Source organism: Hyperolius riggenbachi, chromosome 1 (assembly GCF_040937935.1).
Source record: "Hyperolius riggenbachi isolate aHypRig1 chromosome 1, aHypRig1.pri, whole genome shotgun sequence".
Lineage (NCBI taxonomy): Eukaryota > Metazoa > Chordata > Amphibia > Anura > Hyperoliidae > Hyperolius > Hyperolius riggenbachi.
Genome location: NC_090646.1, coordinates 274285109 through 274291108, shown reverse-complemented (window position 1 = coordinate 274291108; position 6000 = coordinate 274285109). Strand labels below are relative to the sequence as shown.

At 43.7% G+C, this 6000-nt stretch overlaps 1 protein-coding gene across 1 annotated transcript in view; it reads left to right on the top strand.

Annotated features, from left to right (window-relative positions):
• Positions 1-393: 393 nt before the first annotated feature.
• Positions 394-6000, top strand: part of PRAG1 (PEAK1 related, kinase-activating pseudokinase 1) — a 61005-nt gene continuing 55398 nt past the window's right edge. The window contains exon 1 of the mRNA XM_068233604.1: positions 394-543. The gene's annotated coding sequence lies outside the window, so the exon portion shown is untranslated. The remainder of the gene's footprint in view (positions 544-6000) is intronic.

Below are 6000 nucleotides of genomic sequence, written 5' to 3'. Positions count from 1 at the left end.
GGAGAGAGAGCGCACATCTCATGGGGATCAAGGAAGCCCCAGGTAAGTATAAATACGCCTAAATTTATTCACTTTTTGGGTTTGCAGAAATACAATGTTAGAATATATTGTTCATGTTCATCGCTCAAGTTTTGTTTCAGATACAGGAAGAATTCATTTACATTGTGACGCTGAAGACGTTAATACGTTTATTTCACTTTTTCCTCGGTGGGGACGTTGAAGCTGCTCTAAATGGTCAAGAACACAAAAGTAGCAAGAAACGGAAAGGTAACTGGAGAGACTGGAATAGAACACTAGAGCAAGGCTCCTCCCTTGCAGCTCCGCCCCCGTCCTTGGCCCGCCCATCCTGAACTCAGTGCTAACACTGAGCTGTGCTGTCAGTCTGCAGTCTCCGGCTCTCTGTGATCTGCAGCAGTGGGGCTACTGGGACTAACTAGCTGCTAACGTTGTGCCTGGTACCAGCAGCCCTATCCCTCTCTGCCTATAGCCTCCTGTGCCAGCCGGCTGGATTACTGCAGGACTAAAGAGGATCTGCTCAGCCAGGTAACTGCATCACCTTACTGGAAGGCACATGTTAGGACATCACACCTCCTGCCTCTCCCGTACCATAGCTTTCCTACACAATGCTTATGCAGTCCGCAGCACATTTTGTTTGTAGTTTGCAAAGTTGGTTTGAAAGCAGCATTTAACTTTGGAAACTTGCCTGGGCAACAATCTGCCGCCGATCACTTTCTCCTAACAGCTTGCACTCGCCAGCCCCTTCCCCCTCCAGGCTGCTGACATGCTGGAAGTGGAAGGGTTAAAGGGCACTTTTCCCCCCTATTCAGTTGCTTTCCATCTCAAGGGACAGGGGCAACAAGTAATGCTGGATACTTTTTGGTATAGCGTTTCAGCCCAAAACAGACATTTCTTTTGTTAATGAGCACTTTTGTTAAGAGACTGTGGAGTCTGTAAAAGAGATGTGGGATGTGCTTTACCTTCAGGAGTCTGTTTAACTAGACAATTCATTCAATGCTAACAGAAAAAAATAATAATGGGGAATTGTTTTGACCAGACAGTCTTGATAAGCAGGATAGTCTGGGTAATGGTTTCTGTATGGGACTTTGCTTTGGGGATCGGGGTCACACATTTGCCTGTGAATGAACGCAGGCATTTTTTTATTTACAGTAGCCAGTGAATTTCAGGGACTATTTCCACTGTGTGTTGTGTCCATTTCTGAATCGGACGTGGCACCTGTGCTTCTGCAAAGCCGCAGTTGAATTGCTGTAGCCATGCCATGTGTGGCTGTAGAGATTTGGATGTATGCTACAAAAAAATTCTGCATGCCGTCCAGAATCGCAGCAGGATGCTATTGACGGAATAGGCAGCATTTCCCTGTGCGGTTCGGATGTGGGGAAAACGCTGTTAATTCGTACGTAGTGGAAATGGGTCTTGAGGCTACGATCACAGTGGGACATTGGGAAGCATTGCAACGCATAGAGATGTGCTGCAATGATAAGTCTATGCGGCATTCACAGTACGACATTAGCGTTGCGGTGTAACTTGTTGCGTTGTGGTAACACACTGCTGCAATGAGTTACTGCTAAACACACATCAACAGGTACAGGGAAGCATTATTTTAATTGAATGCTTCACTGTACCTTACTTTATGCGATGTGACGTGTGGTACGACTTTTTTGTCCCGTTAAAACAGGAACACAACGTCCCATTGTGAACCTAGCCTCAATGAGGAATCCCATGTGCTGTGTGGGAAGTGGTGCATCTTCTTTTTTTTTTTTTTTTTTTTAAACTCTTTACATCGACCTTACAGGAAAGCACTACTTGCGTTTTCAAGAAGTGTGACCTCTGCCTAAGGTCTTTGCTTACCTGGCTAAGTTGTATGTGGATTTGTTCTTTGTATTGTGGTCAATAGCTTAGAGGAAGTGTAGAAAGACATTGTTATCTGGGTCTGGTTTCTGAACTTGGGTTGGTCATTTTATCAGTGTATTGACTGATCTGAAAAGTAACCTTGAGCATTATCTAGTTTTGTGCTTGATGTATATTGATAGTGTACATTAGCAGTCCCTAAGAATGTGTAACCTGCATACGCTTGCATGTTCATTAAAGGAAAATACAGTTGTTATCTGTTAAGCAATGTAGCTGAAAATTCATATTGCATTAAATGTGATTACATTCCAAAGCTGCTCACTAGTCAATAGCCTGATCATTACGCATGCAGCAGAACAATAGCTGCTGGCATTTGTACACACTTCTGTGCTGATTGTGGTATCTGTCATGTGTATTGTCTGGCTGAGGCAGACTTCTGATAGATGTGGGCATCTGTTTTGGCTGCATTCAGTTCCCTAGTGCGCAGCCTGTAGTACTTCAGTGCCTACCATGCAGGACAATTTGACTCATGGGAAAATTTCCAATTCAACCTGATGCAACATTGTTTTAGGTAACATACAGCTCTGTCCTATGTGCCATTCTTGCCCTGTTTAGTAACGTGTAACGTGTGGGTCCAGTTTGTATTCAATATGGACATTTTTTTTCATCCAGTGTATTTGTTATATACTATCAATAATATAAAAATAGCTTTATTAAGATGATGGCACCTTCCCACTGCATTTTGGTTCCTGAACTGCTGGAGATGCTTCTCACAGGAATATATGGAGTGGCCCTTTTTTGAGGAATGGGTGGTTGGAAATGCATGCTACAGACATTTCCAAAAGTATCTTATCAGAAAGGAACTAAAGTGACTGACAAGTTTTCCTTCAACAATCGGGTGGTGGACTTTGCAAAGAATCTAAACTCTCTGGATCCGCCAGAGGCTTTCCATGTTGTCCACCTCCTTGCCGTTCCAGCACTGAGATACCCGCAAGCCAGCTGACATTGCTTGTCGACAGTTTGGCCGCACTGCTTAAGGGAACAGGCAGCTTGAGCCTGCACACTATGACAAAGCTGAACAGGCTTGGCTTTTTCAGCTGAGCTCTGGCAGTGGCTCCTTGCTACTGTGTAGGTGCAACCTGCGGGTAAAACACTTTTTGGAGTTCCCAATGGTGGGGTGGAGGTGGACGGGGAAGCCTTTTGAGGAATCAAAGGCTTCCCTCTTGGATGTGAGTATCTAATGTTTTGACCACAAGAATGACTGGTTTGCTTTAAAGCGGTATTGTCACCATAAAAATCAAATTTCAACAGCAACTGGTCTGTGTGTTAAGTGATAAAGATGCTAATCCTGCATTCAAAACTTGTTCTGCTGTTATGGTTTGGAGTTATCACATACTTTAGGAGCAATGGCTCTAGTGCCAAAAAGTGCCAAAGAGTTGAATGCTGGGAGTTCTTTTTATCTATAATATATTCCTCCTCTTCCATTTATTTCCCTGGCTAGCTGCTTATCAGAAACACCCTCTGATTACTTGTGTTTACAAGCAAGGCTGAGGTGACTCAGTGATTGGATGTGTAAATAAAAAAAGCCAGTGCAGTTGTTAGTATACACCTCAGTGGGGGTGTCTGAAGACTCTGGGAGGAGGGCAGCTAATGAATACACAATGAGCAAGAGAAGGGGGGGGGGGGACAAGAGTCAGGGAGGATATGATGTCAGCATTAGCTTGGCAAGATGGCCACTGCCTAGAATACGATTTTCTGTGTTTTCTTTACAAAATTCACAGGAATCATTACGTGGATAGCACAATACATCTGTTATGTAAGTAGAAGTAGTATTTATCTACTTATATATGTGTTTTTTATTTCTAGGTTAGCATGGGTGTCGCTTGTTCTTTAAAGAGCCAGGGCAAGTGATCTTTGAACCATCCTGATGTTGCATATAACGCAACCAAAAGCATTTGTGGTGACATGCATAGTAATGCAGTCAAAGAAGAAACTGACCAATGTGCTCCTTTATTGACAAACCTTGTATGTGAGAATGTGCGATTCTAGCAACACACTGTACGTTCTGCGATGTAACAATGGAATCTGGTGCATCACAACTGATAGGGTTTGAACTGTTCATTGACTGAATTGCAGCAGTGCACAGAACAGTGTCCGTTTAAAATGCAACAGGTCAGTGTAAAAGGACCCTTAGGCCAGGTTCACACTTCACTGAGGTAGTGCTGAGAATGTTCACTGCAGACTAGATACTTGAGTAGCTCAACACAATTGGGACAACCAGCAACACAAGTACAAATAAATACAATTGATGTGTCATTTGAAACATTACTAATACTGGTATATTTAATACAAGAGGAAACACTAGGGTGACGTCACTGGGATGCCTCTCGATCTGTGCATGCGCATCGTGTTGCACTGCGTTCCCATCATGCACACTTACTGTGTTGCCCATTGACTTGCATTACTGCATAATCTGTGCAGCAGGCACGGATCATGTGATAACGCACTGCAGACTTTGTGTCAGCATTGTAGCAATTTGGATACTTCCCATGCACCGCGTCGCATAGCATGAACTGTGCAAGTCTCCATAGACTTGCATTGCTCTTGCGACAGGGACACGTACCATGGATCAACAAGTGTCTAAGGGGTCTCAGGCATACTTTCTGTGTGTTTTTTAGATCTAGTGGTAGGCATAGGTTGAGTTGACGATCTGCATGAAGTTTGTATGTTCTCCCCGTGTCTGTGTCGGATTCCTCCAGGCACTCTGGTTTTCTCACACACCCCAAAAACATACAGGTAAGTGAATTGGCCCTAGACTATGATATACATACAGTACACGATACATGCATGTGACTATGGTAGAGATTAAAATGTGAGCTTCTCTGAGGGAAAGTTAAGTGACAACAGAATATACTCTGTACAGCATTGCAGAAGATGGCAGCGCCATTATATAAATAATGTTTTTACTCCAAACCTTTATAGAATAAAACATTTTTTTCCTAGAGAGAGCTGTGTCAGGATTTTTGGGTTTTCCCCCAGTCTTAGGGCCTGTTTCCACTAGAGCGAATCTGCATGCGTTTCCTGCATGCAGATTCGCATAGGCCAGGGGTCAGGAACCTTTTTTGCCGAGAGAGCCATAAACACCACATATTCTGAAATGTAATTCCGTGAGAGCCATACAATATGTTTCAAACTGGGACAGTAGGGCTCACGTCCCTGTTGCCATGGTGATGTGTATACAGTTGATCCACCGGGCAGCGGAAGTGTCAGACACGTCTTCAGCTTCTCTTGGGTTTCAGCAACATCAGCAATTTCCACGAGAGCCAGACAGGAGAAATACCGACTAACAGCTTGTTCAATTATCTAGCTGACTTGGGGGTTGATTCACTTTGTAGGATGAGTTCCCCGCAATTTGATTGGCCCAATAGGCTGCTTGTCACATGACAGTAGCGTGCCTACTTGAAAATTGTATTTGTGCTGCCACACTAAGCTGTGCTGCTTGAGCAGTTTAGCGTAGTGAATCAACCCCTACTCATTTGTATGTGAGCCAGATGCAGCCATCAAAAGAGCCACATCTGGCTCCCGAGCCATAGGTTCCCTACCTCTGGCATAGGCAATACAAGTGGATGGGCCTGTTTCCACTTGTCAGGATTTCTGAGCGTTTTTCTGTGCAGAAAAAATCTGTACGGTAGACGCCGCAGAATTCGCACACCGCTATGCGAATCGCCACTAATGTATTAAGGTAATAGCATGCGGTTTTGGCATGCGTATTTTACCGCGATTTCGCATAGAAAGTAATGTTAAATCACACAGGCAGTGACATGGTTAAAATTGCATCAATACTAACCTATGCAAAATTGCGGTAAAATATGCATGCGGAATCGCACCCGCATGCGATTTCGTCAGCGGGGAATCAGCGGCAACACCGCACAAGTGGAAATGGGCCCTAAATAAATCTAGCCATATATTGGGTTTAACTGACAAAAGCAGTGTTATGCTGTAACGTATTAATTTATGCATGTTCTTTTAGCAAACTACAAATGCATAGTGGTTTACATGTGTAAAGTAAAGTCTTATATAAGAACATATTACAGAAACTGGCAACGCACTTGCTTGTTATTTATGTGGTATACA